At 44.2% G+C, this 12,839-nt stretch overlaps 1 protein-coding gene across 4 annotated transcripts in view; it reads right to left on the bottom strand.

The window, feature by feature from the left end:
• Positions 1-12,839, bottom strand: part of LOC135916635 (plexin-B-like) — a 479,058-nt gene that overhangs the window by 261,241 nt on the left and 204,978 nt on the right. Inside the window, exon 1 of one of the 4 annotated variants that reach the window (XM_070539222.1) lies at positions 6,184-6,304. The exons of 2 other annotated variants lie outside the window; for them this stretch is intronic. The gene's annotated coding sequence lies outside the window, so the exon portion shown is untranslated. Of the gene's footprint in view, positions 1-6,093; positions 6,118-6,183; positions 6,305-12,839 lie in introns of those variants that run through there. One more of the 4 variants, XM_070539223.1, reaches the window with a different exon arrangement.

Consider the following 12,839-nt stretch of genomic DNA (forward strand, 5'->3'; position numbering starts at 1 on the left):
CTTAAGCAACTTGGAAATTGTAAAAGGCCGCGTATTTAGTCTCTAAGAAGACTTTTCGCCATCGTCACAGGCTCACCAGGTATTTGTTACATAAATCACTCACAGTAAGTATATTGTTTCAAGCTTTCTAATTTTCATTCGATGTAAAAGTTATGGTATTGCCACCTTGTAAGATATAACGTGACAACATCGGCTTATCACAATTTTAACTTTGATAGTGACGTTAAAAATACGTTTTGGTCACTCAATGAATATGTAAGTGGAGAGTTTAGTCTGCATTAGAGCCCAGAAAGTATATGTGCCGCTCCAGGAGCAGATTTCTTGAAACGGCAAGATCGTTTTCAGAAAACACATGAGAATGCAGTAGCATACTGTTCAGCCGGGAAAAAGATTTTCAGGAGGAGAACTGAGCACGTGCTGGTGGGCGAGTTGGTTATACATGATTGCAAAGAAGGCGCCAAATAAAACAACAGACGAAGGAAGGAGACACGAGACAACCCACGTGGTTGTCTCGTGTCTCCTTCCTTCGTCTGTTGTTTTATTTGGCGCCTTTTTTTGTAATCAGGAGGAGAAGTTTCTGGCTATAACAGCCAAGTTAGTCCCCCCCCCCTCCCCCTCTGAAGAGGATACTTGAGGATCCAGTAATAAACCAAAGTTATACGTCATTTACTGTTGATGAAACTAATGGCGAAAACAGTAATAAAGCAGTTGCATGCGCAACACGACCCTTGACAGTTGGATTTAAAATACTTCTTTACGTTAACGTTTACCCAGACGACATGCGATAGTTCAAAATCAAGCCCCCAAGGTCAATGCAAAATATATGAGTCGAGGCGGCACTAGAGGCGGCACTCGAATATGACGCGAAATCTCTTTCTTTTGTAATGTAGATTTACCAATGTGGAAAGCAGAAGAGACCGCATGGCGGAATCATCCTTCCTCTTCAGCTTTTCACCTACTGCGGAAAGCGCTGACCATACTGAAAGTATTCAACAAGGAATGGCAGAGTTCTCGACGGAACCGTACGTGATGCGAATTTCAAGGCAAGGTGACAACGTTTCGTTATATTGTCCGGTTTTCTGACCACGTCCGATCTACGGTGCGCATAGAGAAAGACTGAGACCGCGCGGATATACTACGTACAAATGACCACTCTGAGCTTTCTGCAATATAAAAATGACATTTCACTGGTTCAAATATGAAAACTAATTTCAGGGGCGCATTTCAAGCAGGAGAAACTGGGGCGTGAGAACTCTGTTCGGCAAAGAAGTTAAAACAATATGCTAAAAGGAATAAAATACTCAAAAAGCATCGTGGTGTTTGTGCGAATGTGCGCAAGTGAGTCACTTTGAGCACAGAGAATTAGAAAACAGGCTCGCCACTGATAGACGTCAATGTTATTTGAAGAATTCTGCTAGCACTGTATAACAGCACGCATGTGGGCAAGTGCGTCGATCGAAGGCAGTCGCCGGCTGCTTGGTCAATTCTTAGAGCGCTCGATCGCGACATTAGAAGCCATATCATGAATAGAAGGCCACGGATAGCTTCTAATTATAGTCTTATTGAGCGAATTTTGAGAATACATGCGTATAAGAAACATTGACAGACTACATATTGCTCACTGGCGTAACAAGAGATTGATGGCATTATAGAGCGTCATAGAGTGGTCGTGTAACCGAGATTTGTGCACCGAATAAAATAGGCTGACAGAGAGAGAGAGAGAGAGAGATAGAGAGAGGTCAAAAGGAAAAGGAACAAAATACGCAAACGCTCGTTCACCACAAGCAGCTAGATCGTGCCGTAGAGTGCTAGGCTATAGATGTCGTAGTTTCTTATGACTGCTCCTCTTTAACTGAGCACTATTGTTATTTACACGATAACACTCCTATCTCTCATTTACTTTGGGCACTCGTAAGTGCCGATACCATTAGGCTTATCTGTACTTTTCAGCGCTCGTTACACGACTTTCTTTGCAGTTAAAACCTTATTACAGCGATAGCGTTTATGAGCAGGCGCTTTTCATGGTGTCTGCTGCAGATACATCGTTCATCACCGTCTATCAGTGCCTGAAGAAGTGGTTTCAGAATAATTCCGTTTTAGCCACTCAGCATATGGGGTTCACGATGTGTGATCCGCGCCGTGTGGTTATGAGCGTCACAAGGCCTTCGTCGTACCGTTTCTGATGTCGTCGCCGCCTCGTGCTTAGTGCAACGCCAAAAACACAAAGCAATCATGGCTGGCAGCTAAATGTGGACTGGCTGAAATAGAGGAGCTGGAACACGCTTTTCTTGCTAGCGTTTTTATGGTATCTTATCGTTCAGCTAGGTTACAAGTAATTGCCGGTGCGACGCTGCACATTACTGCCGTCACATACTGACGAGCGTTTAATATAGCTGGAAGTAGCCGGCGTGAATCCTGAGAAGTTTATTTGAGCTAAATGAGAAGCTGCGATGAAGCATACAAAACTAGGCATCATTGTCATCCTCAAGCTAAATCGTGCATTTACGATGTGCAAAGACACAAAAGGGCTGCTGCGCTACTTGAGTTGCACCAGCCGGTATGACCACTTTTGATGGACTAAACGATGAATGCGTTATTGCAAGTGTGATGCTCTCTCCATTTTTTCAACTTTCAGTCCCCTTTCCTGCTTCCGCAGTGCGGGGTGGCCAACAGGGCTCAGCCTGGTTAACCTCCCTGCCTGTACCTTACGACTTCTCTCTCTCTCTACCCGCCGTGGTTGCTCAGTGGCTATGGTGTTGGGCTGCTGAGCACGAGGTCGCGGGAGCGAATCCCGGCCACGGCGGCCGCATTTCGATGGGGGCGACATGCGAAAACACCCGTGTGCTTAGATTTAGGTGCACGTTAAAGAACCCCAGGTGGTCGAAATTTCCGGAGTCCTCCACTACGGCGTGCCTCATAATCAGAAAGTGGTTTTGGCACGTAAAACCCCAAATATTATTATTATTATTCTCTCTCTCTCTCTCTCAGCCTACCTCATGTTCTCTGTAGGACAAAGGTTTCTCCCATGTATTTTCAGTTACCGCTGTACCGCATAAGTGACAAGCTCTGGACGCGGGCTGTCGATTATTAATATTCGTAGCGCGAATTCACTGCGCGCGGGAATGCGGAGCATATTGTTTTGATGTCGCTGTAATCTTTATCATGGATGTACATCATTCCTGCAACGAACCTAACTTGTACTAATTAACTAGGCCAAGCCAACACTTTGTTGAAAGAATGACTGAGGATGGTACATTCTCATTATGGTATGCAGCAGATGGGAAAGCCTTCTGAACGAAAGGGATTTGACGCGCTGTAAGCCACTACAACTTTGACAGAACTGCCTTCATCTGCCATGAGCATTGTCTCGCCTATTCTAAAGATTGGCTCTCAGCACACATACCAGGGAAATCATTGTATGTGTAATGTGATGAGGATAGAAATGTTGTCATCATAGGATGGAGGACGCTCACAGAAGAAAGCAGTGCTTGGATATCACCGCCACAAACTTTGACATTGCAGAGAACGTAAACAAGCTGATTATTATTGTGATTCCTAAAGCGGAAAACACCTTCGTCTAATGTGCACAACCAATCGACTCATCAAGAACGATGTCGCAAGGGAAGAAATTTGGGCAGGCATATTGTATGGATTCTTATCGCTTGATCCTATTCCTTTTGAAGCGAATATATCTTGCGCCCGTTTTTGGCGTCGGTTGTTGGTGGTTAGACCTTTCGCCCATGCATAGCGCGCGTGCGCTGATGCATCCGTATTGTGGGGTGCGTTCATTGTCAACCGACCACTTGTGTAGCCCTTTCAGACGAGCTTGCTCTCCACATATACTACCGCTACACATGCACCGGTTAACGCCTCTTTCCTTTACGGAATAGCGCAATGAAACAAGAAATGCAATTTAAATAGTCTCACTGCAACAAATATGTATACGCCGTTAAGCGCACCATCCCTAATCGAGCAGGTCTCATGAATCGTTCGGCTATTCGCTTACATTGACAATCATCGTCGATGGTGCCTGCACATAACTATTTTATGATACCCTGTTAACTGCCGGCCGATCCCGGTAAAAATTTAGATGGCGTACCGCTCGGATCACTGATGACGCGCGGAAGCCAAAAGAGTTGAAATATAATTTGTTTATTATCAAAACGCGGCTTGCGCGGAACCTGCCCGATGCATGCACGTTGAAATCAGCGAGCGCACTCGTGCTTAAAACTCATGCGGAACTGTCTACAGCACAACGTCAAATCCATGAAGTTCGTTGCCGAACTACAGTGTCAAAGCAAGCGGGAAAGCAATTGCCTATCTCAGATAGTACAGAAAGGGTTGCGAAATGCACGTGATGCACAATTTCACACGCTTAGACAGGAACACAATGAATACCTACTCCAGGTCGTGCTCATGCTAACACTGAGACAGTTTTGTTGCGAAGATAACCGGTTATTAAAGAATGGTTGCTTGCTGGGCCAGTTGATTCATTGCAACTTATGTAACAGCGCGAAAAAAAGAAGCAAGGAAGGGACGACGATAGAGAGCGAGTGAGAAGAGCGCTCTTTTCCCTCGGTCTCTATCGTCGTTTCTTCCTTCTTTTTTCGAGCTGTTACATAAGCGGTTTCAAAACTACAGTCTAGATAAAGCCTGGCATGCATTTCCTTTGATGAGATTTCTTGAAGTATAATGTCAGGCCAACAAAAATTGCGATGACGGTCCGCAGCTTGCTCCATGAATTGACTTTCTTATGAATAATCTGTGCAGCCAAATTCTCAAAATCGTGTGCCCACTAGAGCGAAGGTGAGATGGTCCGCTCTCTCAACACGAGTCCTCTAGCGCTCATACTTAAAATGTTGCTACTGTGGTTTGTATTTTTAGGGTGTAATGAAGAACCGTATTATCAACGAGACGTTCATGGCCCTCACGTGCCGCACAGTCGCATTCCATAATTCGTGGGTTTTCAGCATCAAACAGGATACACTGCAGCTATGAGAGATGCCATTTTGAAAGGCTCGGATTTATTTTTAGTTACTAAGGGGGTTCTTTAAGTGAGTTTCACACGATGGACTACATCGCTATTCCGTCCACCGGCAGGGATGGCACCGCTGAGCTGAATACCTACCGCACCGTTTTGTGCTGTTTAAATCTGTGCTACAAAGAGACGTCGCATTGGACAGAGAATAGAATAACCTATTTCGTTGGCCGTGAGAATCCAGCTATCACGCTTATTATGCACGGAGCTTCCAGGTGATGTTAAATTCCGCTTCCTTCGAATGTGGCCGCCACGACGGAGAATCGAACCAATGACTTCATGCTTCACAGTGTAGCACCGCAGCCGTTGAACTACCCCGCTAGTGTCGCTAACTGACTGCAAGAAGTATCGAGAGGGTCTCTTACTTTTGCCGGACAGCCCTAGTTTGCTTCACTTAAACGCTCATGTCCAATGAAAACAGGTAGCAAGACAGCGTATACCTAAGCTCGCAAGTCATGGAAGATGAGCGCCGCCTTAAGGCAAGCACAGTTGTAGCTTGAAATCTCATGCCAAAGAGAGAGAAAAAAAAAACAGAAGCACGCTATGATACATCTATCAACGCGGCGCTGTGTGCAACTACACGCTTGTAGTTCAGCATGCCTGATTCTCCCTCACGTTTTTATTCTTTACGACTCTATATATGAAAGAAAATTGGTCGATAGATGCTTTTCTATGTACAGTGCAAGCGCTATGTTTTAGCACGCCAGAACCATTGTCGAACCTCTTTAGTATTTCGTAAGTTCATGCCAGAGAAACAGTCATTTAAAGCAATAGCGTTGTGCTGGCTCTGTCCGAAAAAAAGCCTATAAATACATCGCACAATGGGAACGAGCACGTTCGAAGTTCTGCCTAATGCAACATGCTTCGAAAAGAAAGTATGAACATAAAATAGTAAACACCGACATTACTTGTCATTAGTTTAAGCAATCGAAGCAGGAATTTGTGCTATTTGTATTTATATATCAAGGGTCATGCTTCTTTCACACTTTAGAAATGTTCTTGCATTACCGTTTTTGCATTACACAATTAAGTAATGACATTGAAATTGAGCTCACGTTTCACTTCGTTCTTCGCACTTGAATGGAACGAGGAGATAGCACTTTGGCACACGTGCGTCGCGAAAGCGCCGTCCAGCGCGTACGTACCGCTTGACTACGGCATCACCACTCGGTGAGCTGGTGCTGGGGGCAATCTCTGACTCTGGCAGTTCGTCACAGGCACTATGCTTTCTGCAGCCGCCACTGGGGATTGGAAGTGCCTTCCGATGGCGAAGACAAGCACTCAAAGAGCTGAATGGTGCAACCCTGCCACGAGCCAGCGACGCTACCTAGAGCGTGGCAATAGCGCGACTGCTGTCGGAGGCTCCCGCGCTCCAGTGCGGACAGCGAACGCGGACTGACTCAGCGCCAGAAGGCTTTCGGGCGAGAAAGCGACCCTCGAGTTGGACGGGATCAATCCCATTCCCTGCTAGGGAACGACCTAGGGAAGACGGGAGCCGCTGGGGAGCCGGCTCGGGGCAATGTGGAGAGGAGGATACCGCGCTTTTCCTCCTCCGCGCTTCGGAAGCATGGGCGTACTAGTGATCGCGCTTTTTCGTGAGCGAGCCGTCAGGGCCCGTATTTGGAGAAGTTCTTATGTAATTGGACTCTGCGACCAGCCGTCCCGACTGATTGTCACGTTGTCGTCCTGACGGTATCATGAGTAGACCCCGGAACTTTAGGCGAAATGCCTATTTCCTACCTTACATCCTTACCGGGTATATTCAACATATAGGCATTACCTATATGGGTCCACATATATTTCAGTCGCACCTTTATCTTGCCTATAATGCCTATTTTGATGTAGAGTACTTTTATTGGACTCTCAGAGCCTAAAAAGGCAGTTTTCCATGTTCTGTTCTAAACTCATTTTGTTTATGTTAACATCAACGGCTTAACTTGGCTGAAGGCAACTCACTGTTACCCAAAATCTCAGTGCCCTTCCACTCTGTGAAGAAGGATGACCAGCGAAGCTGTGTATGTAGGCCCTTTAATGGTGAACTGCACCTCCACCGCGGATCGACCCGGCATTGCGCTATCTACTTATTTATTTATTTACTCTCATACCCACAGCGCCATTTAGGCATTACAGTAGGGGGGTTACATACATCAATGTAAACAGCTTATGGCATCCAATAAACAGCATTAAACTATACAATGCAATGAAAGAAAAAAACACAAAAAAACCGCAAGGGGGCAAAAATGGTACATCAGGATATCAGTGTACAGCACGAAAAAAAAAAGAAGGAATAGGCATCATTCAATTAAGTTATAAAGCACTATGTAATGATAGCAAACTCTACAATTACTGTATACTGTAAAATAAAGAAGATAATTTTAAAGAGCTTTTGCAAAATGTTCATCATTAAGTGTACCAACTATGGCAGCAGGCAGTCGATGTTTCATCTTCGGGATCCGCCCACGTATAGGGAGTTTTTTGTCTACACGCGGACACTATCCTGGGGAAACTAGCCCTTAACAGCTTCGCTCGAAGATTAGTTACGTCTTTGCGTTTCTGAATTATTTAATTAATTAATGAAGGCAACGAACGCGGGAGCACTGGTACGAGCGCGTTCGCGCGGTAGCGACGAGGGGCGTCAGTCAGCCAGCTGTGGAAGGAGACGACGATGATGGAGCCAATCCAGATGATGATAGTTTTGTGTTTTAAGTCGCGGACATGATCCTGGGGAAAGTAGCCCTTAACAACTTCACTGTAAAACACTTTTGCCGGCGTAAAGGCTGTTATTATTGGCTTCGTCGTAGACAAGAACACCGCTACGCTACGTGACGCTACGCGCTACGTGACGATACATAGGAAGATCATTTAGCATAGTTTACGCCCACTTCATGTTTTTAGCCAACATCATCGAGATACTTGAATGATGGGGGCAACACTGACCTGGGAGGCGGCAATAATTTCCCTTTTCTGATGGTGTAAACTACCAATAAATGTCACAATAATCTTGTAACGCAAGTTGCGTCATACTGTTGTATCGGGGAAATCAAATAAGTTTTACAATACCTATACGGGCATAAAAGACAGTATCTAACACCTATATGTACGTTAAAAACAGATTTAATGCGCCTAAAACAGCATTTCTTGGTGCCTAAGCCTCCGTGGTCTCTAATCATGACTCTAGGGCACAAGAAACGTTGGCGAATGAGGTATAAGGTATATAGGTTCTGTCTATGCAGAAAAGATTATCAAGTAGGGAATGAGACGCAAATAAAGTTTTGCTTAAGAGAGAAGTCGATTTTCTTAGCATGTCCTTTTTTACTCTACCTTCATTTCTATTTCTTTTAGTATCGTTATTTTAGGTGACGCATATCCTTTCTTTACAGATACTTCAATGGTTGGTTTGCATTCAACAAGAGATTATCGGATAACTTGTGGCGCTGGGGTCTTACTTATTATATTCTTTATCAGACGCCTATTTTACACGTCCATCCTGTTTGCCAATTTTTTGTGTACCACTGTAACAGTTACTCACACTGACATAACAATGGCTGAAGTGCCAGAATAGCGAATGTAGAAATGCTACTACATTTGCCTGTCTACTCCGACCTGGAAGGAAATCAGTTTGACATACCAGAAATCCGTTCCTTATGGTTTGAGCGAGAAGACTAGGAGGAACCGAAGGGTTCGGTTTTTAGCAAGAACCATATGACGTTGTCTATTCTTCTTCATATAGCCTGTTTCTTCATTCTACGCTGTACTCGCATGGTTGTTCTATTTACGGTTGAGACTTTGAAGAGTAGGGATCCCGCTATGTAGTGTATTCTGCGAACGCCGATTGCTGAGCGTTTATGGAAGTTTCTGCGTCCACTAGCGAAGCGGTAGTGGCAAAAATAAGACGTACCAGGAAGTACCGAAAACCCTGCACACTAAAAGATACTTGGCTGCGTAGTCCTCCACTTGCATGTTACAACGAAAACCTCCGTTCCCATCTCCCTCCTCGAATTTTACTTATGCCGAAAAATTGTGCTGAATCGTGCTCTGAAACTTCATTTTCTTGAAAGGCACAGCGCTTCTTTTCATTGGCATACTTAGTTTTATCTATAATAATATTGTAGTGTCTCACTACACCCAGACTCGTTGCCAATACATCGGGCTGCTAAGGAAACGCAAATGCTTCGTTCCATGACCTCACTAGAGAATTGGCGCAGCAGTCAACCTATTTGACAAATAGGATTACGCAATCAAAGGAAGAAAAAAAAAGAGTAGCATGTAACTTCCTGTCTTTCGATATCATGATACTTAGAGAATTTTATGCGCCAATTACCATATAAGGAAATAAAAAAGAAGTACCTTCAGCATGAGCCTTCCCGATTTCCACTGGGAGCCGAAAAGTGCTGACTCTTTCGAGAGTCCCCAGCAGACCCAATCCCGTTAAGGGGCCATTCTGATGTTTGTGCAAAACAACTCGTCGTCATTTCATCTCAGAAAATACGAACTCTAATTTATTGTTTATTTTTTATCTTACTCATTTTTTAACAGTATCATTATGTTTCTTCTTCAATTTACGAAGCGAATGTTTTTACCTTAGGTATTCACTACGGTGAGGGGGCCCGTTATAATAGTCTGTACGCTCTTTTGACGGCACCGCTCAGAGTAGAGTTGTTAAATTGAGGGAGCCCCTTTTTATTCCATCGCAGCTTATATGCACAGAGTTTTGCTAGTCAGCGGATGGTGGGTAGAGGGGGGCGGGGAGTCTCGTTGGGGCGCACAGTAACAGCGGGTCATTATTCATTGGTCTGCCGCCTCTAAAGCGGCACCTACGTAAGGCTCCTACACTCTTCCTATAGGCTATGCAACGGGTCGCTTCGCTGCCCTTGACAGGAGCCCTCCATGTCAGGCGCGGTGGTGAAGCGTAGGACAGAAAACAAGTAAGGCAGAAGTCCAAGGAAGAAAAAGAAAATGTCGCAACTTAAAAAAAAAACACTACAAAGCGTTTTGAACCCAGGCCCACACAATCACAAGACCGGCGCTTTTCCGCGGTACCATGAAACCATTTTTGTTTTCCTAATTACATAGGAGCAGAATTTTTAGCAAAACAAAAAAACCAAAGCGCTACAGAACTTAAGGTGGTTAAAAACACAGTTAAAAGTCAGGCAAGCACTTTCAAACGCCCACTAAAGACATCACCCGCTGTGGTTGCTCAGTGGCTATGGTGTTGGCCTGCTGAGTACGAGGTCGCGGGATCAAATCCCGGCCACGGCGGCCGCATTTAGATGGGGGCGAAATGCGAGAATACTCGTGCACTTAGATTTAGGTGAACGTTAAAGAACCCCAGGTGGTTGAAATTTCCGCAGTCCTCCACTATGGCGTGCCTCATAATCAGAAAGTGGTTTTGGCACGTAAAACCCCATAATTAAATTTTTTGAATTTTTAATAAAGACTACAAGTCCGGCGGTGTTTGTTCTGCAACGTACACTCTACAAACTTAAGCGGCATGAAAGGAGACAGAAAGGTTCGCCATTACACAAATTCTGCATCGGCTGCTGTTATCCGCCAATATAATTTTATGGCTGTAGTGAAGGGACCCTCAGTATAGTCAGTTTCTTTCCCTTCATTGCAATAAAATCACATGCGCAGATGGCAGATCAAACGGACTCTTCTGTTTCAATGTAAAAAAAAGAAGAAGATTAAACTAGAAATACGCACAAACATCACGCCGAGCGCAACCAGAAACACGAGCGTATAAAACCACGCTGGGTCTGCGAGGCGGAGAAGCCCTAAACCGTGCCTTCCACGCAAGTTACTTTTCTTCCTCCGAACTTTATATATCTTTCTCGTTTTTTTTTTGTTATTTTTTTCACAATTACATGACTACTGACTTCATCAAATTATAAATTGCTGAATCCGCAGTTTTGTTGAATGTTGCTACATGGTTGCGACAACGCACTTTTCTTCTGCTCTATTTTTGTTTTTCTTGAACAAGGTACTTCGTACGCGTGCGTAGGGCGAATTGCTATTGTAGAAATCTTGCTTTGGCAGCAAATATGCGATCGCGGAGAATATTTATGCAGGTCATACAGTTCGTTAATTCAAATAACTTTATTGAGTGGCCTGCGATTAGGTGGGGTGGGCCTGGACCCCGCCTAGGTCTCGGCCAAGGGTTGTTGGCCCTTGGCGGCTTCCTCGGCTCGCTCGACGGTCCCGAGTTGGTGCTGCAGGTCCGAGCTGAGCAACGTAGACTCCCTGTTGCTGTTGCTGTTTGAGGCTGCATCACCGTTATCCTGTATTACAGCCGTACATTCCCATAGTATATGCTCCAAAGTGGCTCTAGAGTCGCAATGTCTGCACTTATCCGCCGTGTATAAATCTGGATGTATTTGGTGCATAATAGCTGGACTCGGATAGGATCTGCTCTGTAACTGCCGCCATTCGACAGACTGATTTTTGCTTAATTTTGGGTGCGTCGTCGGGAATGTACACCTCTGCAATCTATGGTGTTGGGTAATTTTGTAAAATCTGGTCGTTCCATCTTCTCCCTCCCACTTATCGGTAGTCGGTGAGACGGGGCTAACCGAGGCTCGGTCAGGTCACACAGTTGCGTAACTGTGAAAAAGCAGGCATGGCAACCACGTTAGTACGTGGAGTATTCCTGCACCAACGGGTAAAGGCTACAAAAGCGGATAGAGCACTTGAGTAGAAGGTTGGGAAAACGTTAGCTTTCAAGTTGATTCTCCGTTCTGGCATGATTATCTCTTTTATAATTATCATCATCCTCATCATTTTTTATTTATTTATTTATTTATTTATTTATTTATTAATTTATTTATTTATTTATTTATTTATTTATTTATTTATTTATTTATTTATTTATTTATTTATTTATTTATTTATTTATTTATTTATTTATTTATTTATTTATTTATTATCTTCTTTATTATTACCTGTTGAACCTACAGGAATGTAGCAGCCAATGGACCTCAATATGTCCACGGCAGCGGATGTATAACATAATTCATGAATAAATATGCAGACGTATACGCAGCGATGCGAGAAGAGCGAGGGCGATGTATGTTTGTTCAGGGAACAATGGTGATTAAGATTCTATTATACTTCGTGGGCAACCTGGGCGTCTGGTAGACATTTCGGGTTTCTGTGCCTCTTGTGTCATAGTGGGACATAGCCATTCTGGAGCATTGCCCTGGACTGGCTTCTACGATGATACTTCGAAGGCAACTCGGGTGTCGGATTGAGACACTGGAAGTAACCTGCTTTAAGTTAGTCGCATTCGTTTATGCGTGGACACAAGTTCGGGGCGTGAATAATTTTTCAATGAGTAAAGAATTTCCAAAAGCGAAACGACACGAGTGTAATTACGAGTAAAGCTAATAGGGAGAACACTGCTGGTACAGAAAGAAAACATAGGACACAGTAGCAGAACGCATAACACTGTGCCGATTTATAACGCTTTATATGTGTCTATTTACTGCACCCCGTTACTGCGCTGTCATAACCCCGAAACGCACTGCTGTGCAGCTTTGCAAGTGAGGCCAAGTCGTCGCGACTGTCCTGTAAAATAAAATCAATAAATGAAAGGAAGCGAGGAACCTGTGATATTCCTGCACTTTTTTATTCCTTAAAAACATTTTCTTTTTATCACGCATATTGTAACCAAATGCGTTCGCACGTGCTATCATTTCCTGCTTTATGCTCGCAAATATGATAAAGGATCAAGTGCGGTCACAAAGTTCCTGCATTTAAATTTCGAATCGTGGGAGGGAACCAGCTCGGGTATTTACAAAAATTC

Source organism: Dermacentor albipictus, chromosome 5 (assembly GCF_038994185.2).
Source record: "Dermacentor albipictus isolate Rhodes 1998 colony chromosome 5, USDA_Dalb.pri_finalv2, whole genome shotgun sequence".
NCBI classification, from domain to species: domain Eukaryota; kingdom Metazoa; phylum Arthropoda; class Arachnida; order Ixodida; family Ixodidae; genus Dermacentor; species Dermacentor albipictus.